Source organism: Aquarana catesbeiana, linkage group LG04 (genome assembly GCF_042186555.1).
Source record: "Aquarana catesbeiana isolate 2022-GZ linkage group LG04, ASM4218655v1, whole genome shotgun sequence".
Classification (NCBI taxonomy): Eukaryota; Metazoa; Chordata; class Amphibia; order Anura; family Ranidae; genus Aquarana; species Aquarana catesbeiana.
Genome location: NC_133327.1, coordinates 290327213 through 290351720, shown reverse-complemented (window position 1 = coordinate 290351720; position 24508 = coordinate 290327213). Strand labels below are relative to the sequence as shown.

At 43.2% G+C, this 24508-nt stretch overlaps 1 protein-coding gene across 2 annotated transcripts in view; it reads right to left on the bottom strand.

Annotated features, from left to right (window-relative positions):
- Positions 1–999: 999 nt before the first annotated feature.
- Positions 1000–24508, bottom strand: part of MLIP (muscular LMNA interacting protein) — a 514228-nt gene continuing 490719 nt past the window's right edge. For both annotated transcript variants that reach the window (XM_073626679.1, XM_073626680.1), the window contains exon 12: positions 1000–1321. The gene's annotated coding sequence lies outside the window, so the exon portion shown is untranslated. The remainder of the gene's footprint in view (positions 1322–24508) is intronic.

The window sequence follows — 24508 nt, the reverse complement described above, 5'->3', positions numbered from 1 at the left end:
AGTTTAACAAGACACGTGACCACTCATTAAAATTAGAAGAAAAGAGGTTCAACCTTAAACTATGTAGAGGGTTCTTTACTGTAATGCTGCGTACACACACTTTTCGACCGGACTTGTCCGACGGACTCCGACAGACCAAATCCGGCAGACAATCCGATCGTGTGTGGGCTTCACCGGACCTTCAGCGGACTTTACAAGTTGCAAATCTGACAGACTTTAGATTTGGAACATGCTTCAAATCTTTACGTTGTAGCTCCGCCGGACCCAGAAATCCGCTCGTCTGTACAGTATCAACTTCCTTACTTTAGTCTGGTGTATGTCATCACGTACGAATCCGTCGGACTTTGGTGTGATCGTGTGTAGGCAAGTGCGGTCATTAGAAAGTCTGTCGAAAGTCCGCCAAAAGTCTGTTGAAAGTCTGTCGAAAGTCTGTTGGACGGGCTGTCAGACTTTTGGAGCTGAAAAGTCTGACCGTGTGTACGCGGCATTAGAGTGGCAAGGATGTGGAATTCTTTTCCACAGGCAGTGGTCTCAGCGGGGAGCATCGATAGTTTCAAAAAACTATTAGATAAGCACCTGAATGACCACAACATACAGGGACATACAATGTAATACTGACATATAATCACACACATAGGTTGGACTTGATGGACTTGTGTCTTTTTTTAACCTCACCTACTATGTAACTGTGTACAGCCATATTTTCCAATGCATCTCAGTGGACAGCTGTACACAGTGCCAGCAAGTCCTGGAAATGTCAATATGCAGGCTCTGCACACTGTGCGCTCCCTGTATGGCCAAGTGCACGAAGCTTTAATTTGCTAAGTGAATAGTCTCCACTTTTGTATTAAACCAACCCCTTCACTTCAAATGTTGCTGTAGCTCCCAATTACGGAACAAAATTGTAAGCAAACATAAATATGCTGGCATTTTACCTTGATAAATTTAGTATAATGCAAATTTTGCAGACAAAAAAAGAACAGCCTTTAATGCCCAATGTTATTAGCTTACCCATGGTTTAATATTTTGTTGGATTTCCACTTTAATCCTACAATGCACCACATTCAGACTTGCATGACCTATCTCTAATCAATAATCAGTTACATTAATATTTTAAACTTTTGCCTATAAAGACATACATAGCAATATGAATATATTTCCATAAACTTGTATAGCTTAGGAGCTTTAACATAATTTGCTAAAATGAAAGTTCAGACTTTAGCACATCTTCTATTTCCTATGGGATAAGCCATGCTAGAACAAAAAACGGGAAGAAGGGTCAGACATCAGAAGGCACATCTTTTCCTCTTGTGCTTCCAACCTGTAAAATAATAAGTATGTAATCAAAGAAATGTATAACTAAAATAAAAATATATAAATTATGAACTGAAAAAGGTATGTGTTCCTTTAAGAACAGAAAGAAAATAAAAGCCATCAAGTTGCGGGCAACATATGTAGGAGAATCAATGCAGGAATTACACTGAACATCTTTCTATATAATTTAGTTGAAAATGTATGTGCTATTTAAACAACTGACAAAAAAGTTTTACATTTTTTAAACACTAATAATTACAATATTTTTCACTTGAGTTTTAAACATGTCATATGTAAGGCAGGCATATGTAGGGCAGATTGGATTAACAGATATATATTTTTTCTTTAATCCGTTTGTCTTTGGCTAAATTGACAGAATTAGAACAACTGAGGACTTTAGAAATCTAAATTTCTTTAACAAACAGACAGATGTATAGGGTTGGTTTTTGACAGTACATTGTGTCTTTTTAATTGCATATAGGCTTTCATAGTACTGTAGCACTGATTCAGAAATAAGCACATTAGGGAGAAACATATTGTTAAAAGAATGTGGAGGATTTTAAATGCAGAAAAGGCATGCTTTGTCTCTTCTGCATTAAAGTTACTTACCTGCCTGTCCACGCTTGTTCGGTGAATTGAACATGTGCAGCCGACTGTAGAAATTTAGCAATATCGAAGCTGACTGCCCTTTATGCATTAATGCATGCGCAGGAGAGAGGTCACCCCCGCCTGGCTGATTGAAGCAGACAGCGATTGAGACCCAGAAACCGGCCACCCGAGGAGGTCATCGGCTGGTGGGGAGCTCCAGGACACCACATTGTTAAATCCAAGGTGAGTATAGTTCTGCTTTAACTGACCAATTACTCTTTTCTGTTTTTATTGCTTTTTTATATAACTTATGTTGTATTAAAGAAACTCACTGTATTAAAACAAAGAAACTGTTTTCTTTGTAAAGTACAGGAACCTAGAGATACATTTCTATAGCAGTCTTCATCTCCCTGTCATTATGCCTTAGCGTCATGTTGTTCTCGCAAGCAATGCTCTGTCACTGCCTGATAGTGTTGAAGCTTGCATGCCACTCCATTCCCCCTGCAAATTTTGATCAGCTAGTGAGGGCAGTATTTCATAGTGATGAGTCAGAAGGTATATGTAGATCATGGGAGACAGTGCGAAAGCATTACCTGAAATGTTGGAGCTTTTCCAGTGTAATGGCAGGTACACTACTGCCGCGTACACACGACCAGACTTTATGGCATACTTTGTCCTGCGGACTTTTTGACGGACTTTACGACGGACTTTCCGAATGAACAGACTTGCCTACACACGATCAACCAAAGTCCGATGGATTCGTACGTGCTGACGTACGACCGGACTAAAACAAGGATGTTCATAGCCAATAGCCAATAGCTGCCCTAGCGTCGGTTTTTGTTCGTCGGACTAGCATACAGACGAGCGAACTTTTCGACCGGACTCGAGTCCGTCAAAAAGATTTGAAACATGTTTCATTTCTAGGTACGTCAAACTTTTGGGGAAAAAAAGTCCGCTGGAGCCCACACAGGATCGAATTGTCCGACGGACTCCAGTTCACTGGACCAAGTATGCCGTAAAGTCCGGTCGTGTGTATGCGGCATAAGAATGCTTCAGGTACTGTATGTGCAAGGCAAATTCAAGTGCTGGAACTTTATACCATACAGCATTTTTTTTAAATCATGAAATGATTTTATTGAGGTTTACATAAAGAATTGTATACAGGACAATAGCTACATCAACTTATCAGAAAAAGTATATATGCAAATAGTTACTTGTATGACTTATAGCAAGGATATCTAATAACAGTGACAAAAATCATGCTTTACAAGGTAAATATCAGAGAATTATGGACTCTACAAGAGCATGGACATGTACCCTCAGTAAACAATTGTGCAAGTAAACTAACATCAGTATCAAAAAACAACTGGGAGGCCCAGTAGCGTGTTTCAATGTTACTATTGAGGTGAGCAGCGGGCAGTATGATAAAAATGTAGCAAACTCAAAAGGAAGTTAAGTTTGTAATAACCGTAGTAGTGTTAACTGTGAGGTGGGGGGTCTAAACCTGGCACGTCAAGCCAACATTCCATATGTTGAAAACTTTTTGGGGGGAGCTTCTATGTTAAAAGGATTCTTTTCTTGTATTAGGATGGAGTTCACTTGCTCAATCTATTTGTGGCAGGTAGGAGGGTGTGGGGAAAGCCAGTACTTGGCTATTGATTTCCTAGTAAGGTAAAAAAAAAGTCAAGTAAATATAAAAAGCAACAGAGGTGTACAATTCCTCATCCAAAGCCCCAAGGAAGCATATTAATTAATGAAATGGGACTTGCACTGAATAAGTCTGATCAATGACAGTAACAACAATATTCAATATTCACACATTTGGGGCATTTCCATAGCATATGCAACAAGTTTTCATTCTCAATGTTACAATTGGGACATAATGGGGAATCTCATCTGCCCCAGGTGAAGAGTTGCACCATTGTCCTGTAGGAACGATGGTGAATAAAGAGTTGGGACAATTTATGAACAGCAGAAACAGACACCACTAGGATGCCAGTATCAGTTCCCAGTGCTCGCTGTCTAATGGACCCAAGTTTTGCTCCCATTTTCTCCTACAAGGCGAAAGTGCTGAGTCTTGTGAAAATGAGAGGAGGTGTGATTGTATGCGGGAAATTATACCTTTCTTATCTGACTTTGACATAATAGATTCTACCAACTGCAGGTTAGAATATCCAGCCTGAGTTTGAAGCGTATGGTCCAGTTGTAAGAATTGGTAAAATTGCTGTCTCATGTGAAATTCTGCCTGCAGTTGGTCAAAAGACTAACACAGTACCATCATAGAGTTGGGAGCAGTATTTAACACCAGCTGCTAATCACTGTTAGTAGTCCGAAAGACCAAGCCTATGATTAAGAGTTTCCCATAATTTCAATACCAGGATTACTGTAGGGCACTGGTCAAGTACATTGGGGAAGCCCATAGTCAACATTCTATGGGAGGGGTCCAAATCAATTCATGAAAATTGAGAGTCAATAAGGGTAAACCATTTGTGGGAAATCCACACAGGTGACTTGTGTAAAATATAAAGTAATTGTGGGGTCCACACCATCTTGATAAAGTTGACTTGCCCAGTCATTGACAATGGTAGTTTACACCAACTATTGTATTTTTGTTTAAAAGTATGCAGTATAGGTTTACAATTTAGAATCAAGTAATCATGGGGATAACATTAATACTCGACATTACAATAACACCCAAATATCAGGAGAAATTGATTACACCAATTTGTGAAGCTCCAGCTGGCAGTGGTTGGGAAAGGCAGTCCACAGGAAAAATGACAGATTTGTGCAAATATATTGAGAACCCCGATTACAGCCCAATTTTCTCAATACAGTAAGTTGCATTACAGTCGACAAAGAGCCAGCAGTATCGCTCAAATGCAAGGTGTTATCAGCGTAGAGGCAGATCTTATCTTCAAGACCCCTTCTCTTAAACCCAACTATATAAGGCAATAAATGTACCCTGGCCACCAGGGGCTCCAACCAAAAGGGAAAACAGCAGGGGCGACAAGAGGCATCCCTGTCTGGTGCCTCACTTCAAAGGACGCCATTGCTTATAAGCCTCGTCACTGGGTCCGTGTAAAGTAATTTCACCCACGCTGTAAATGTGGGGCCAAGGTTAAATTAATTCAAGATTGCCCAGAGATGGCCAAGGACAGGATGGCTCTGTTGCCTGGGTTATCCACAGGATTCTGAAGGTTAAGTACAAGGTGTCTAATACTGAAGGCTGTGGGTCTAGAGGAAATGAATCCTGACTGGTACACAAGTACCAATTTTGGGATAACCTTTGTTAATTTAGTAGCCAGTATGCATGCCAGTAGTTTCACAACCGTGTTCGATAAGGATATGGGCCTGTAGGAGCCTGGCTGAAGGCCATTAGTTCCTTGGCAATTTGCTATTAGCCATCTGGTCTTAAAAAAATTTTGACTATGAAAAAATATATAGAAGAGCTTGTAATCATGTTTGTTTGAATGAAAAAAAAGAGTAACATGTTCTGGGGTCAGAACCTATCATATTTTCCTCCTTTTAAGTGTTTAGTTTCCTGGATCAAGCACATAAAGTACATTTCTGAGATATAGAACCTGACTGCAACTGAGACAATACAGAGATGGAAAAGAATGTACTTATTCTCCAGTTCTTACAAGCAAAGCCTTCAGCCATAAAATACTTACAACATAGGAATCTCCCAATGCAAACCAGTCTTCCCAATCCTTTCAGCAACTTCCTTAAATTAAACTTAAAATTGAGCTCTTGGCAGATATAAATAGCTAAAATTTAAACAAGTATTCCAAAAAATATATGCATACCGTTTTTACACCCTACTACAGCCAGTTCCAAAATGCATGTTTGTTTCCAGGGCATGGATAACACAGCACAATGCTTACCTTAATGTACTTTCCAATAGTCCTTCCTTTCCACTAGTCCTAGTTGGTCACCCAAAGCCAGTATTCTTGCTGGTCTCAAAATGATATTGTCATCACCATAGCCCTTGTGCTGATTCTTTTTATGTGCCCTGTGTGATACACACACCTCAACACTGCACATAATGCACTCCTGAGCCCAATGTGTTATGCACTCCTGATTGCAGTACTCTGTGTTACACATTCCTAAACCTTGCACCTTGTGCAAAGCACTGGTTATTTGGTGCCACTTTACTTCTCTTCCATAAGGAACAGCAGTCTAGGGGGCAGGGAGTTGGCCAGAGAGGGCGAATGACTGCACCTTTTTCTCTGTGAAAAAGGCCCTGCACCGCAGGATTGAGAGATAGGGGGCATTCTATAAAGTGCTTGCTGTTGGTGACCTCAACAGTGGAGTGCTGTCCCTGTACTGTCCAAACACAGCCTGGGGAAGAACATTGACCAATGTATACTTGTTAAAGAGCAGCTATGAGTGAGCTATTACAAAATGAGGCTGATTTACTATGGGCCATTTACATTTTTGTAATATGTTAATGCAGTGTGTTATTTGCATGTTAACATCTATTGCATTAGGGCAGCCCAATGCAATGAAATGAATGGGCTGCCAATCCACTCTGGTGTGGCAAAAATCTGATGTAACCCTTTCTTTGTGATGCAATATACTATAATTCACGTGTTGGTGAGTACACTATAATAATGCAGCTCGAGGAAATAAATGGGCCCTAAAAGATTTGAAAATGATCACATAAAAAATAGGTGAATAAATCCCATTATGCAATCATATAAAATGAAAATCCATGCTTATTTATTTAATCTGCAAATGAATAAACAATGGAAGTGAATTTGTATTCATATTCATCCAATCTAACTGACTTATTACATAAACATTAGGTATTTCCAGGAAAGAAAAAGAGAAGTAAAGGAAATGAAAGAACTAATATTGTAAAGGGGAAGATCAGCCCAGATAAACCTTTTAGGAACAGTTGCAATTCCCAAATCAACTGTTAACATTGTCAGTGGTGGATCCTTCCCTTGCTTCTAGGTAAAATTATAGACACAGCTAACAGTCAGGCATTGTATGGGCATCTCTGCTTGCCTGTATCTATGATGACCCATATGCATAGGTGAGTTACTGGGGTTAGTTAGTAGAGTGGTGGAGAATATTTACTTAACAAACAATGTTTACTTAAACAAAGTTGTTAAAAACAGAAAAGCTATAATGTTCTGAGGAATTTAATGATGGCCTTACATTAGTCAGTTTTTTGTGTTCAGCCAGCAGGTTGATTAAAAATAAAAAAAAGATTTCCCCCATCCACACATTTAATGTGATTGGGGGGGGGGGGGGGTGTCCTTCCCCTGTGTCTCGTATTCTGACAGCTGGGAGACATATGTTAGTAAACATGGCGTTAGACCTCAATGTCTGGTTTCTAAAGAGGTCAGTTTGTAAGGCTGTTAACAGAGGGGCTTTTCTTCATATTTAGGTCTGAGTTGCTAGCTAATTGGGGTGTCCTAACTGTGTACAGACAGAGCTGCTTTGCCTCTGTGTTCTCGGGCTTTGCTGCTGCTCCCAGGTGGTTTTCCCTGCCTAGCTACTCTCTCCCCTGGCTTGCACTCCTCATGCCTCACCAGCCAACTTATCCTGTACCACAGGCAGCTTGCTTCCCAGCCCCTGCTGGCTCTCTTTCTGCATGCTTAAGCTCGTGGGTCCCATCAATAACATCTACTTTCCCAAAATGTCTCCCTCTGCACCTTCTTCTTGTCACTGGGCAGGGCCAAATTAAGCTGCCAATGCAATGAATCAGAGTTATCCTCTCCACTGTAGTATCAGCAGGGCCACCATTAGAAATCATGGGGCCCAGTACAGACCGCGGTTGAGCCTCAATTTTACTGCCCCTTGGCCACCCACCTTAAGTCTAAAATACAGCTGGGGGGGGCTATTCACATGCCATGGCTGTGACAACTTTGTGTCACGGCCATGGAAAATTTGATGCGGCACATAGAGTTGACTATCTAGGCCCCTATTCTATTCTGTAACCTTTATCATTATTAACTGAGCACTGGGCAGATGTAAATAACTAAAATGTAAAGCAGTAAATACTGTACACCTAAAATAATGTTAAATATTTTTAAAGTTATTCTATTTTTCAGAAGGTGGTGAGCACCAGAAGCCTCTATATATTACGATGGCAGATTTACTTCAGTAGTAAACCATTATTATTTATGTTATATATACCCTTTTTCTATAAATATTGTAGATATCAACATTATGGTAATATAAGGAGGGTAATTTATATTTGTTTCCATTCCCTGAATGAAAATATTAAACCTCAAGGTTGGAAAAAGGGCAGCCAGCAAGTAAAGAAAATGGACTTTACACAATCATATTTATTAGGACATAGAAAGGACAGCATTGTGCTTTTTTTTTTTTTTACTGCAGGCAGAAATTAGATTGTACACGGGATGCACTGCTTATTTATTTAACATAAGAATAGCATTTTATTCCCGTTGTAATACAAGAGATCACACAAGTAAAGTTACAGAAAACAGTAGGTCATCAGAGCCAATAGCACAGAGAGATAATGGGAACAGAGGCAAAACCATTGACGTACCTATGGGGGGGGGGGGCGGTGTGCCCCGGGTGCCACACATCGGGGGGTGTCAGGCCAGCTATCAGGGATGGGACAAGGCAGGGCGGGTGCTCTGTAGCTGCGGCTGGCTCTCTATATTCGAGCAAGTCAGCAGCTGCTGTTCTGTGTTATTCGGCTCACAGTCGGGCTCTTTACTGCCACCTATGGCTGCTTCCTGGATGTGTACCCCTCGTGTGTACTATATTTTGGATTGCAGCTCCTCTTGTGTCTCACAGGGACATGTAGAAACAGGATCTGGGACTAGGAAGACCACCTTACAATTGGGGCTGTGAGTACAAGTGAAGAGAGGAGGCTGTTTGTGTACAGGGGAGAGGGGGCAGCTGAGTGTGTACAAGTATGTACAGGTGTGTGGGGTGGGGCATCTAAGTGTGTACAGGTGTGTGTGTGTGGGGGGGGACAGGTGTGTGTGTGTGTGGGGGGGTTGAGTGCGTAGACATGTGAGGGGGGTTGAGTGCGTAGACGTGTGAGGGGGGCTGAGTGCGTAGACGTGTGAGGGGGGCTGAGTGCATAGAGGAGTGAGGGAGGCTGAGTGCGTAGAGGCATGAGCGGGGCTGAGTGCGTACAGGCACGATCAGTGAAGGGGGGTGCCAGATATAGGATCCGACCTGGGTGCCAAATGCTCTAGGTACACCCCTGTGAAAAACTGCTCATTCTATTTAGAGTGGAACTGATTTACTAAACAAGTGGAGACAGTTCACTTTGCAAAGTGAATATATACAGAGCTTACCACATGATGTAAATATTAGCTGACATACATTTTATTACCACTGACAGTGGAGATCTGGTAGCTGGGCAGTAGCTGCTTTACATATAAATCATACAATAAGATAAACTGAGGTGTGAGGGGGCTGAGTGTGTAGACGTGTGAGGGGGGCTGAGTGTGTAGACGTGTGAGGGGGCTGAGTGCGTAGACGTGTGAGGGGGGCTGAGTGCGTAGACGTGTGAGGGGGGCTGAGTGCATAGATGTGCGAGGGGGGCTGAGCGTGTACAGGCATGATCAGTCAAAGGGGGTGCCAGATGGGGGAGTGCCAGATATAGGATCTGCCCCGGTGCCAAATGCTCTAGGTACACCCCTGGGCAAAACTGCTTACTCTATTTACAGAGTGAAACTGATTTACTAAACAAGTGGAGACAGTTCACTTTGCAAAGTGAATATATACAGAGCTTACCACATGATGTAACTATTAGCTGACATACATTTTCTTACCACTGACAGTGGAGATCTGGTAGCTGGTCAGTAGCTGCTTTACATATAAATCATACAATAAGATAAACTGACACTCTTTCCTCACACGGCACTCAGTAATGACTATTTTATCACACTCTTTGGCTGCCAGTTGCATTTTTCCAACTATTTTTAAACAGCAGCATAAACGCTTGTAGCAAGGTCCCGACCTCCTTCGGTCTAATGAGAACCTCTGGAGCCAGAGATAGCTGACATCCCTTTGTATATGGTGGGTTGTGAGGCATAGTGGGTGCAAAGTAGCCAGAGTAATTGGGCGCCAGACACTTCTTGAATGCAAAAGAGATTTTATTTCTCTTAACAGAACTTTGGGAGAGAGAGTTAGGGCCAGGACATCCTTAGGTAGTTGCAAGATTAATTGGCAGACTCCGAGACTTCAAGAGGAGGACAGCCATGCAGGGAAATGTATCCAGCGAGACACCACATCTGCATGTGTAGGAATGCTGTCTCTTATGGCAACAGTCTTTAACAGTTCCTAACACAAAGTGTAACAGTTCCTTCACTTCCACTACAATTGCTCCTTGTAGTTCTTCACCCCACTGAGCTCCCAGTCTCTTACTAGACTAGCTGATTCACTGCCACTGAATCCCTTGAGCTCCTCCAATCTTCACAGTAGTATGTTCCTCAAGCGCCACCCCTGTTTCTTTGCTGGGTCCCTAGCTTGGCATTCAAGATACGTCTCAAGCGTCACCACCACTGGCCTGCTCGGTTCCTGGCTTGACACACAAGGCTGCTGCTGCTCTGCAAGCGTCACCTCCGCTGGCTGGGTACCTGGCTTGATACCCACTGAAGTTTCCCGATTCTTCACCGTCCCCGGTTGATGAGAATACTGCTCTGGTACTTGCTTCATTTACTCACTGTGGTCCCTGCTAATAAGGTGGTTGGTCCCTTAGTGGCGACAGCTTCCCCTCTACCTCTGACCATGACAGGTTCTCTGGCCGGCAGAACCATCACTTCTGGTTGGACTGCAAGCCGCAATCCCAACCATGTGCTGCTCTCTTGCTTCTGGATAGGCCCTCAGACAGCCTAGCTGCCAGATGTGCCGAGGATAGGCCAAAACTCTGGCCTAGCAGCCCGGGCAATACAACACATGTCCACCTAGACAGCCGTCCAGGTGGCACAGAACAGCGATCATCTGACTCCACCCAAATATATAGGTTCTCCCAGCAGGCCAAGGGATTCAATAAAACCCATACCCATTAGCTAAGAAACCCAATATAACCATAATCTGACCTTGCAGTGCCCTTCTCATATCTAATGCCACCAAGCAGCCGGCCACCTAGCTGCAAAAGAAAAATGCAGCAATTACAGACTTAAGCTGGCCATACACTATACAATTTTCCTGTTCAACTTTCCTTTAGATTTACCAAAACCATATAATATGAGGTCAAACCTAAACCCTTTCAATTTGTATGCAATCAGACAGGCCCTTGCACTACATAGTTGAAGGTAAATCTAAAGGAAATTGAATCAGAAAATTGTATAGTGTATGGCCAGCCTTAGAGTAAAATCAACTGATCCTCAACAATTATCCAAGATAGCTATACCTGGCAGGTAAATTTAGGAGCAACCCTGCCTAAACTCCAGGGTGCTACACTCTTATGTGCATTACAATATTTTCCAATTCCCTTATTTTTCAGAACCTGCAAGCCCCAGGTTTGAAGACCAGGAATCTTATACCAGCTTGCTGATATAAGTATTGCTGTTTTTATTAAGAGCTAATGATGAACTCTCTCCCAAAACATTTACTGTATATACTCCAGTATAAGCCGAGTTTTTCAAACCAATTTTTAGGCTGAAAAATCCCCCCTCGGCTTATACTCGAGTGAGCTGTACCTTTCATTACTAAAACAGCGTGTGTAACAGCGTGTGTCTCCCACTGTGTTATGCAATCTGTTCCCGTATCTTTCATTACTAAAGCAGCGCGTGTCTCCCGCTGTGTAATGCATTCTGTTCCGCCGTCCATTGTAACAAAGCCCCGCCTACTCCTTGTCCATCCGTGATAGAGGAACACTGATACAGTGCCGGGAAACCGTATCAGTGTTCCGCCTATCAGAGTCGAGGAGGAGGTGGGGCTTTGTTACAATGGACGGCGGAACAGAATGCATTACACAGCGCAAGACACACGCTGTTTTATTAATGAAAGGTGTGGCTGCAAATGGGCACAGTGGGACATTTCAAATGGGCACAGTGAGACATTTCAAATGGGCACAGTGAGACATTTCAAATGGGCACAGTGGGACATTTCAAATGGGCACAGTGAGACATTTCAAATGTGCACAGTGAGACATTTCAAATGTGCACAGTGAGACATTTCAAATGGGCACAGTGAGGCATTTCAAATGGGCACAGTGAGACTACAAATAGGCACAGTAAGACATTTCAAATGGGCACAATGAGACATTTCAAATGGACACAGTGTGACGTTTGGGCACAGTGACACTACAAATGGGCACAGTTAGACTGCAAATGGGCACAATTAGACTGCAAATGGGCACAGTGAGGACATTGTTTACCCAGTAGCTGCTGCATTTTCCCACCCTAGGTTTATAACCGAGTCAATCGTTTTCCCATTTTTTTTGTGGTAAAATTAGGTGCCTTGGCATATATTCGGGTCGGCCTATACTCGAGTATATATGGTATTTTTATATTTTATATTTTAAATTTGAAAGGATTTCAACCCTGCTGCATGGTCACCTCAGTAATGTCAAGACTGAATGCAGCAGCTGGGTTGGGGTAGTGGGCTTTAGCATCAGGCATAGAGCCTAAAATGCTGTATTTGTCAACACATATGAGCAAAATGTTTCTGCCATAAAAACAGAATTCCTGTGGGAATGTAGAAAAAACAAACAAGTAAAGCTCACTTACTCTCAAGAAGTGCTTATACTGCAGATGTAAAGCTAGTTACTGATAAGATTTCACCTTTCATCAGTTCAGAATAGGCAAGTGAATGATGAACAATCATTACTGATTTCCTAAGGCTTAATGTACACGGGCCATTTTACAACCTCGCCTGAACGATTTAACTTGACAGATAGTAACCGACTTTTAAAAACGTCCATTTTGCCGCGTTTACAATTGGAAGCGTTTTTTTTTTTTTTAAAATAGTCAAAAATTAAAAACGTTTGGCCTTTCAAATGCCTCTGAACATCCGTCATGAACGCATTTTTTTGCTTTCCAAAAAATGCTTCTAAACTCAATTGCCTATAAATGATCCTGTGTACAGGTACATATAAGATAACAGATGAGTTCAGGGGCAGCTGAAAAAAAAACAAAAAAACGCCCAACTGCTCCTAAACATCCGTTTACCAGCAGCAGTGTCCATAGAGCCTAAGTTACTACATTGTACTTTCCACATTGTTGTTTGCCACAATAGGTAAACCTGAAGACCTGAAAGAAAAAAAATTAAGGCTGGCCATACACTATACAATTTTCTGATTCAATTTCCTTTAGATTTACCTTCAACTATGTAGTGCAAGGGCCTGTCTGATTGCATACAAATTGAAAGGGTTTAGGTTTGACCTCATATTATATGGTTTTGGTAAATCTAAAGGAAAGTTGAACAGGAAAATTGTATAGTGTATGGCCAGCTTAAGGCTGAAGAGTGGATTTAGCATGGCTTAAATGTGGGCATAAAAACAATATAAAGGAAGGCACTACTCCTTTAACAATTTATTAAGATACTCAGAGCATTTTTGATACTCAAACAAGCAATTAAAGCTATGGGAAATGGAATTGACCCAATACCTACCAAACCTCTCATGACAACCTATTTCTTTTTTCTCGATTATTTCTATTTCTCCCCTTTTTTTTGATCTGCTATATATTTGACTAATATATGTCTGGGCACTCTCTGTGCCCACTTGGTCTGGTTTTGTAACAGATATGTGACACTAGTCTAAAACTGCAAAATATACTGTATATTTGAAGGATTAGAATTGGCGAATACTTGACCATTGTAAGCAATAAGTGATATATTTATACATCTTATTCTGCCATTTTATCATATAACAAATATATCCCAGTTGGCTTTTATATATGCTTATTATTTTTATATTTGCTACAAAATTGTTTATTTGTAACATTGCTCAAATCCATAAAAATGTACTGTTTAAAGCAGAGTTCCGCTTAAAAAAAAAAATCAAAAGTCATCAGCTATTATTATTATTATACAGTATTTATATAGCGCCAACAGTTTACGTAGCGCTTTACAACTTGAGGGTAGACAGTACAAATACAATACAATTTGATACAGTAGGAATTAGAGGGCCCTGCTCCTTAGAGCTTACAATCTAAGAGGGAAGGTCAAGAGATACAAGAGGTAATAAAGGTAATAACTATGGGTGATGTGCTGATTGAGAAGATAAATGTAGAGTTGTTAGGTGGGGGCCAGATAGGCTTCTCTGAAGAGATGAATTTTCAGGGATCGTCTGAAAGTGGATAAAGTAGGAGAAAATCGGACGGATTGGGGTAGAGCATTCCAGAGGATGGGGGAGGCTCTGGAGAAGTCCTGAAGGCGAGCATGGGATGAGGTGACAAGGGAGTTTGAGAGCAGGAGGTCTTGGGAGGAGCGAAGAGAACGATTAGGTTGGTATTTTGTGACTAGGTTAGAGATGTAGCTGGGGGCCAGGTTGTGGATGGCTTTGTAAGTTATAGTTAGTATCTTGAATTTAATTTGGTGACTGAGTGGCAGCCAATGGAGGGATTGGCAGAGGGGTGTGGCAGACGCTGAGCGGTTTGTGTGGTGGATGAGCCTGGCAGCAGCGTTCATGACAGACTGAAGTGGGGATAGCCTATTTAGAGGTAAACCAATGAGGAGGGAGTTGCAGTAGTCGAGGCGGGAGATGACCAGGGAGTGGATTAGCAGCTTTGTGGTGTCATTGGTTAGGAAGGGGCGTATCTTGGAGATGTTGCGAAGATTGAGGCGGCAAGTTTTGGATAGTGATAGAATGTGGGGTCGAAAGGTTAGTTCAAAATCCAGGATTACACCTAGGACCGTGGCGTGGAGAGATGGGTTGCTAGTTGAGCCGTTGATCTTGACAGGGAAATCAGGGGAAGTGGCACCTGAGGGAGGAAATATCATGAGCTCGGTTTTGGATAGGTTGAGTTTGAGAAAGTGATGTGACATCCAGGCTGATATGTCTGTTAGTAAGTTGGTAATGCGTGAGGAGACAGATGGAGAGAGCTGGGGGGTGGAGAGATAGATTTGGGAGTCATCAGCGTAGAGATGATATTTAAAGCCGTGGGAGGCAATCAACTGACCCAAGGAGGTGGTGTAGATTGAGAAAAGGAGAGGTCCAAGAACAGAACCTTGGGGGACCCCAACGGAAAAAGGAAGAGGAGAGGAGGAAGTAGAGTTGTAAGTGACACTGAAGGAGCGGTGGGATAGGTAGGATGAGAACCAGCGAAGAGTACAGTCACGGAGACCAAAGGAGTGGAGTTTTTTGAGGAGGAGGGGGTGGTCCACTGTGTCAAAGGCAGCAGAGAGATCCAGGAGAAGTAGTACAGAATAGTGTCCATTGGCTTTAGCCATTAGTAGGTCATTTGAGAGTTTAAGGAGAGCAGTTTCCGTGGAGTGTTGAGGGCGAAAACCGGACTGAAGGGGATCAAGAAGTTTATTCATGGTCAGATGGTCGCTTAGTCGGTTGTAGACCAGTCTTTCAAGAAGTTTGGAGAAGAAGGAGAGTAAGGAGATGGGACATAAGTTGTTGAGATTGGTGGGATCCAGTGAGGGCTTTTTTAGTATGAGGGTGACTAGCGCATGTTTTAGAGAGTTTGGGAAGATGCCACAAGAGAGGGAGAGGTTGAAAATGTGAGTTAGAGAGCGTAGAATCGAGTCAGAGGGTGAGCGTAGCATTTGCGAGGGAACAGGATCCAGGGGGCAAGTGGTTAGGTGAGTGCTAGATAAAAGTTTAGCAACCTCAGTAATAGTAGCAGGGTAGTATCAGCTACAAATACTACAGCTGCTGACTTTTAATAATTGGACACTTACCTGTTCCATGCTACAGCGATACGGGGAAACAAAGCCCCGCTCATCTCCCCCTCCTCTCTGGGGCTCTGGAATAGTCACTGTGGGCGCCCGGCTTTGGCTTCACAACTGGGCACACACTGTGCCGCCGTGACTGGCCGGGCAATCATCTGGGACCTGCGATGTGTCCCAGATGGTTGCCGAGAGGGAGGGGGAGAGGTGATCTCTCTTCTGGTGCCACGGTGCGCAGGGAGGAAGTGGGAGCTGGAACCCTCTAAAAAGAGGGTATCCGCCCCCCCCCAAAAAAAATGACATGACAAATGTGACATACCAGGGGGTCACCTTTCCTTAAAGCGGAAGTTCCATTTTTGGGTTGAACTCTGCTTTAAAAAAAACTATTTTGATTAAACCAATGTGCCATAGAGCTTAACAATAATATATACATCAAACTTTTAAAAAGCCCATAAATGAAAAGCCAGCCCAAACACCATGCTGTGAAGTAAGTGATATTTTCTTCTGTTACATCCAACCAGAGTGCTTCCACCACATATGTGTAAAATGCTCACTTACTGACTATGTAAATAGCCCAAAAGGCCTAACGAGCCTTGCAGACACAATCCAAAAGATGGGATGGATGAGATGGACATGGTGGACTCAATACCTATTTTGCTCCAACTCTAGTACACTCTCAATATTACTATACACCAAGGTTTCAAAGAGAGAACAATTCTATAGTGCAACATGTTTTTTATTTAAAACTGGCATGCTTAAAACACAAATGTATTGCACTTACATATTCAGGGTGCCTGAGAGACACCTCCACAAGCCACTGTCAGTACCCAAGTGAACGCTGCTCATAACTACTGAGTCAGTGTGCATTCCACATCCCGGACGTGACATGGGGACAAAACTGAAAGTGATGATAGCAAGGTGCCTCAATGAATTTCGCACATCCGTATGTCTTCTTGAAGCTACCCAGGTAGCGACGTGCCCTAATGCATTTTGCACATTCATGCATCTTCAGGAAGCTATCTACCAAGCATTCCAAATCCCGGACGTGACATGGGGACTAGGGATGAGCCAGATGTTCGAGTCGAGCGTAAGTTCGACTCGACACATTGGGTGTTCACCTGTTTGCCGAACAGCGAACATTATGCGGTGTTTGCGGCAAATTCAAAAAGCCACAGACCACCATTAAAGTCTATGGGACACTAACATGAAAAACCAAAAGTGCTCATTTTAAAGACTTATATGCAACTTGTCATAAAAAGTGTTTGGGGACCTGGGTCCTGTCCCAGGGGACATGTATCAATGCAAAAAAAAGTTTTAAAAAACGGTGCAGTGATTTTAATAATGCTTAAAGTGAAACAATAAAAATGAAATATTCCTTTGAATATCTTGCCTGGGGGGTGTCTATAGTATGCCTGTAAAGTGGCACAGCTTTCCTGTGGTTAGAACAATACCACAGCAAAATGACATTTCTAAAGGAAAAAAAAGTAATTTAAAACTGATCACAGCTGTAATGAATTGTCGGATCCCAGCAATATAGATAAAACTCATTGAAAAAAATGGCATCCCCCCCCCCCCCCAGTCCATTACCAGGCCCTTTGGGTCTGGTATGAATATTAAGGGGAACCTCAAACCAAATTTTTTTTTTTAAAATTGCGTGGAGGGTCCCCCCAAAATCCATACCAGACCCTTCAGGTCGGGTATGATTATTAAGGGGAACCCTGCGCCAAATAAAAAAAATGTCGTGGAGTCCCCCCAAAACCCATACCAGACCCTTATCTGAGCATGCAACCTGGTAGGGCCGCAGGAAAAGGGGGGAAATGAGAGAGCGCCAACCCTTCCTGAACTGTACCAGGTCACATGCCCTCAACTTGGGGAGGATGCTTTGGGGTCCCCAAAGCACCTTGTCCCCATGTTGATGGGGACAATGGCCTCATCCCCACAACCCTTGCCTGGTGGTTGTGGGGGTCTGGGGGCAGGGGGCTTATCGGAATCTGGAACACCTCTTTAACAAAGGGGACCCCCAGATCCTGGCCCCCCCATGTGAATTGGTAAGGGGTACATTGTACCCCTACCATTTCACAAAAAAAGTGTCAAATATAGTAAAAAACACAGGAAACACTTTGGGACAAGGCCTTTATTAAAAAATAAAAATGTCCCAGAATGTAAATCCATCTCACGCAGCCCAACGAGCCGAAAAAAGAAAAGAAAAAAAAAGCTGCGACAGCTCCGCCTCCATGGGAGGCTCCCGCCGAGTGACGCTTCTTCTCAGTGACAGCTGTTATATAGCTGAGGGTGGGGCCAGGTGACGGCAGAGGAAGGTGGGGTTGCCCATTTACGTCACCGGGTGGCCCCGCCCTCAGCTATATAACTGACTTGAAGGGGAGGCCGTATGCCATTTTTTTAAATTTGGCGCAGCGTTACCCTAAATATCAATACCAGACCTGAAGGGCCTGGTATGTCTATTAAGCCTTTTGGGCCATTTATCATTGATGAGTAAGCATTTTACACATATGTGGTGGAAGCTCTCTGGTTGGATGCAACAAAAGAAAATATCACTTACTTCACAGCACGGTTTTAGGGCAGACTTTTAATTTATTTATGGACTTTTTAAATGTTTGACATATATTATTGTTATGCTCTGTGGCACATTGGTTTAATTAAAATTGTTAGAGTAGCGCCTTTCTTCATATTGTTTTTATTTTACTAGTGCTATTTTACACTTAAAGGGACAGCTGCATGTTACAAGCATTATTGGTTGGCTCCCCCTTATCACTTTTCTTTAAAGTAAATGTGGGCATACACTGGCCAATAAGACCTAAGTTTAGTCAAAACCTTTTTTTTAATCAGCACAGGGAACAGTAATTACAATCAATATGAAGTGTCCCTCATGCTGCTGGCTGTGGATTTAGTTGAAATCTTCAGTCCCCCAATTCCCCCCTACCCCCACAGTGGTAATTTTGTGGTGCCCTGGGGTTTAATAGAGCTGAGGGACCTGATGTACGCGTTCATCAAGATTGCCGGCTATGCCCGCCCTGTCCACTGTACTATGGCTTACCTAAATGAAAAGTGATCATAGTCAGCCCTCCTGATGGGTATAGTCATCACTCTTGACGAGTGCATATGACAGGTCTCTCAGCTTTATTATTGTCTGCTGCAGAGGAAGTTTCCTACTTTAGGGGTAGAGGGGAATCAAAGGACTGAAGATTTCAACTAAATCCAAAGCCAGCTGCACATGGAACACTTCAGACTGATTGTAAGTACTATCCCTTGTGCTAATTTTAAAAACATGATTTGACTAATTCAAGGCCTTTAATATCTTTATTAAGTGATTCAGCTTCTTGTTAACCACTATCTTCTTAGAATCAAATTGATAGATTTCAGTGTGCTGCAAATTAGATTAAAACACGTAGGGGGTTATTTACTAAAGGCAAATCCACTTTGCACTACAAGTGCACTGCAAGTGCACTTGGAAGTGCAGTCACTGTAGATCTGAGGGGGACATGCAAGGAAAATAAAAAACAGCATTTTAGCATGCACATGATTGGATGATAAAATCAGCAGAGCTTCCCCTCATTTCAGATCTTTCCTTCAGATCTAAAGCAACTTGCTTACTTTGTCAACAGTACATTGTATAACCCTGTATGTTGCAGTCGTTCAGGTGCTTATCTAATAGTTTTTTAAACTATCAACGCTCCCTGCTGACACCACTGCTTGTGGAAGAGAATTTCACATCCACATGATTGCATCTCTCAATGGCAAAAAGATTTAACTGAATTTTACTAAGATGGATGCAACAGTGCTGGCTGGTGAAGGTGAAGCCCTAAAAAGCCATGATAAGGTAACCCAGATGTATCCTGACTCTTTGTCTCCAAATTACTGTTCCCCTATCTTATTGCCCCACTATAATTACCAAAAATATACTGACACAAAGGTTGGGAGTAAACTGGCCGTTTTCGGCCCCTTTATTAAAATTAACAATTATGAAAACAATATTACAAACAAAAACATAACCTTTTGGTTGCCGATCCTTGGAGGCACTAAATATCAAAATATTTCCTTGTATCTGCATAAACCATTTCCCCGGTCCCTGCCGCACTGCACTGACTCGGGATGAACCACATTCTGCAGATACATCATTGTAACTCCCAGTACCCATACCTAGGATGTGTCCCGATCATCTAATTACAGCAGGTTATTTAAAAAGGCTCAACCGACTCAATATCGGTTTTAGGTTTTCCTCATAAGGGCCCCCTTCCCGTAATGCCTTACCCAAAAGAAGTTGACGGAACTGTTCGTCATACCGCACCCAAGCCACGCCTCCATAAACCCTCTGGGCCTCGCTAATGGAATCCAGATAGCAAAAGAGTGGGGAAAAATTCTTGGTGGATTTCTCCCCGATGACACTCGCAAAAATGATGAATGCCTGGAGCCAATTGCTAAACGTACGCGGAATCAACCGATAATGATGCTTCTCCTCATCTTCTTTCTTGGACTCTTCCGGTTTTACCTATCCAAGTTAAACCTTTCCAGGGGGAGCAACGTGAGGATCTCCACATACTCCCCCCACCAAATTTTTTCCCTCATCAGTGATTTGAGGTGAGCTCCCAGAGGACCCTCAAAACAGACATGCACTTCGCATTTGGCCAAATAGGCCAGGCGTACCGAGTCTGTACTCTTACTAGCTTCCTTCGTGGAGTCCGCAGGGGGAGAAACACTCGCCCCCGGAGCCGCTGTATCACACGGTGAGACTATCACCACCGACCCCTGACCAAGCCCCGGCACAGGATTCACTGCAACCTGTGTCACTGCACGACCCCCAGGGAGTCCGAAACCCAAGCTGACACCGAGGTAGAGCTCGCCGATGAGCCCGCGTCAAAGCATTGAACTAAAGAATGCAGCCCGACCAAAGGGTCGTGTATGGCTGCAGTATCACCTGTCGCAGCCGGCCCTGGGCCTACCATCTGAGGTGAGGGAGAGGGAGGGGGAGCTATAGCTAAAGTGAGACCAGGACCCATCCCCGAGGCCTGCCCACCCCTAGAACCTAAAACAGGGAACACAGAAAGCTGCAAGGAAGGGACAACATTAGACAAGGACTTACCGGGCTGACCAGGATGAGATCCCACAGCCGCAATTCCGGAGTCCACCATCGATGACCTCTGCAGAGCGACATCCCCTTCCTCACTGGATAGCTCAGCCACAGAGCATGTGGAATCTTTTTTGTGCCTCTGTCCACCAGGACTGGTGTGTCCAGCTGTGGCTGTGTGGCTCCTCTTTACCCCCCTGCTGGTGGGCGGGGCCCTGCTGTTCTGACCTGCAGTGGAGGCCCTCTGAGGGGCTGAAGTGCTCCGGGGGCTTGCCCACCGAGCATGTCTTACCTGTGTGCCAGCCTGGCTGTGGCGGTCGTCCCCTGCAGGGCTGCGATCTGGCTCTGAAGCCAATCAGTCCCCATGGAATCTGCCATCGAGCGGAGCTGCTCTGCCAAGCACTGGGAATCAGCCATCAGGAGCTGCAGAGGAAGGGCACAGCACCAACACTTTTCCTCGTGTGTGCTGGCCGGATGTCCAGTCACCCCTGACCTCCCTCACTTCTGCAATACCCCCCACACTGTTTGCCCAATCTACTGCAGCCTCTAGTTGCCTGACAAGGATTAACCCCCACGTGCCCAGCTCCCCTGTGTACCTATTCATGAGCTATTTTTGTATTTTTTTTTTTGCTATGGGCTGTACTCAAACAAGGGACAGATTAGGGATAGGTGAAGTAAGAATGACAATGACCAAACATCCCTGACAGAGAAACCAAACTGAGATGATAAAGGGCAACATGCACCCGGCATGAGACATTAAAGCAAATTTCACACTGAGGCGCTTTACAGGCGCTACAGCGCTAAAAATAGCGCTGTAGCACCTGTAAAGAGCCTCTCCTGTCTCTCCAGTGTAAAAGCCCTAGGGCTTTCACACTGGAGAGGTGTGCTTGCAGGATGGTAAAAAAGTCCTGCAAGCCACATCCTTGCAGCACTGTAGGAGCGGTGTATACACTGCTCCTAAAGCACCCCTGCCTATTGAAAACAATGGGGCAGCGCCACCAACCGCTGGCAAACCGCTGGCTTTGCTGGCGGTTTTAATCCTTTTTTGGCCGCTAGCAGGGTTAAAACACCCCGCTAGCAGCTGAATAGCACCGCTGAAACGACCGTAAAGCGACGCTAAAAATAGAGCTGCTTTACCTTCGTCGCCTGCCCGCTCCAGTCTGAAAGTAGCCTAAGTGACAGATGTACTGAAAGTCATACATATTTAAAGCAACAAATATCCAAGTACAAGAAAAAGCAACAGGAAAAAAAAGGCAGGGGAAAACAGAACAGAAAGTAGAAAAAAGTGGAGGATGTTAGCTCTAAATCATCAGATTTTTTTATTCAAATCTGATTTTTTTTATTTTTAATCAAATTTATTTTAACAAAATGCTTTTGGATCAAACATCTAACTAAAAATAGTTTTCTATTCATGCTACATTAATAATTTTGTTTATTCAGCATGGAATGGAGCTTAGTTATGTAACATGAGGCTGTATATTCTGCAATATTTATATTTTTGGTAAATTAATTCAATGAATCCAAGCTCTGCAAGCTGAGATAACATGCACTGCATTGATGCATACATTCAATTTTACAGTAACCATGAGATAAAAACAAAGTTCAGGAATATTCCTTTACCCCATTTTTTTGCAAATCTATGTACACTACAAACTGTATGGTTGAATCAGTTTTGATATTGCTGTTTTACTAACCTGACAGCTTATTCTAAATAGGAAACCTTCATTTTGTTTGCAAATATTAAAGATTCTAAATACCAGCAAGAATAAGTCCTTACATTTAAAGAGCACCTGTTATTTCAGATCCATCATGGCAGCGCCTGTTAGCGGGCATCCAATCACCTGCTGCCGCCACATCCCTCATCTTGTTGTGTCACTGCCACATCACCAGCCGTCTCATTAAAGTGAAAGGAACTGTTGGTGAGTAAACAGCGGGTCAAAGGAGGAGCCGCTGCGGGACAGAGATGACAGTTGCCCTTTAAAAATTATGATTAAAATTGAGTTGATTTATATCAAGCCTTTTTACTAGTGATTTAAATTGTGATTTGAATCAACTTGATTTAAATCAAATCCACCCTGTTAAAAAGATAACCCTAATATAAATTTATTAGAATCTTCAAGGGCAGTTTTCCCCATCTTTCTTCTTGTCATCAGTTGTGTTTGCACTACATTTTTGGCATTAGATCAAATACATATATGAGATAGATCAAAAAATGCATAATTCATTTGATACCTGGTAAAATTAAAAGCAATGCACAGCAATGAAATGCATTCTGCTCCAATATATGGGGGTTGTTACACACAGAGTGCAGAGTTCAGTGGTGTGCTACATACATTGTGCAGAGTTAGGGGGTCCTCTGCATACAGAGTGCAGAGTTCAGGGGGGCACTTTGCCTTCTTCCACAGCTGCTTACCTCTGCATCTCCAATCCACATCTCACTTTCAGCCCTCTTCAACTCTGGCTTCTGCATGCAACCCCCCTTCCACTGCCTCCATCTTCTCCCTCCCTCCTTAGAAGCTCCACCATCTTCCAATGTCTTACTTGTGTTATTGTGTATTAAGCTGAAGCACCCAGCCAACGCTAGTACCTCCCTACACACTGTAGGTGGCTCTGCCTCCATCACTTGCAGGGAGATCATCCAGTAGGGGTTTTGGAAGCTGCACTGCACCCTGGGAACCTTCATATCTCTTGTCCCCATCCTGCACTCTGTGGGAGCCGCTCAGGAGATCATATCTGTGTGGGAGATAAGCTGTCAATGATAAACACAGAAGCCAGACTTCTGTATTTACAAGTAATAATGGTAAGAATGAAGCAGAAGGCCTGAGCCAGAGGTGGTGGAACTGAGTTCCACCAAGTTCCAGCAGAAAAAAAGCCCTGTTCACAACACTATTGGCAACATTCATATAGCTTCTTGAAACTGTCAAAGGCCTCTTTGATTGCTGCACCAACCACAGTCACACATTCTTCGATTGTTACCAGGTCCGCAAAACATGTGCCTTTCATGATGCTCTTCATGCAGGGAAACAGAAAGTCCGCAGGTGCTAGATCAGGGGAGTATGGTGGATGATGGATCATAGAGTGCATAGACGTGTTATCGTGCAGCAACATCCACTGTCCAGTCCTGTGCAACTCTGGCTTAACACCGTGGATGCATCATAGCAACCATTTCAAAATTTCCTCCTAGAATGCGGCGTTCACAGTTTGAACCACAGGAACAAATTCTTTATGGATGATGCCATTGTTGCCAAAGAAGGCAATCAACATTTTCTTTACCTTGGACTTTTGTAGGCACCTCTTTTTGGGTTGCGGGGAAGATGGTGAATGCCATTCCATCGATTGCCACTTGGATTCCAGATCAAACTGGTAGCAGAAAGGATGGATTGTGGTCACACATGCTAATGAAATCTCCAGAGATTTCCAACCATTTTGATTTCTGTTCGTCTGTCAGCTTGTGCAGCACAAACCGGTAAAATATCTTGTGCTTACCCAAATCTCTGCGGACGATTGTGTGATGACAGACTGTTTGCCTAAAATCCCACTGTTAGCACGCTCCATCAGACAATTGTTGTCCAACTTTCCACCAACAAATGTTGGATGGCAGGCTAGAAAATTTTCGGCGGATAATGGTCTGTTGTCAAATTTTCGTCTCGTGTGTACACACACAAAAGTCCAAAGTACAAATACGCATGCTCAGAATCAATGCTCAAACACTATATTAGCAGAAGGTGCCCAAAA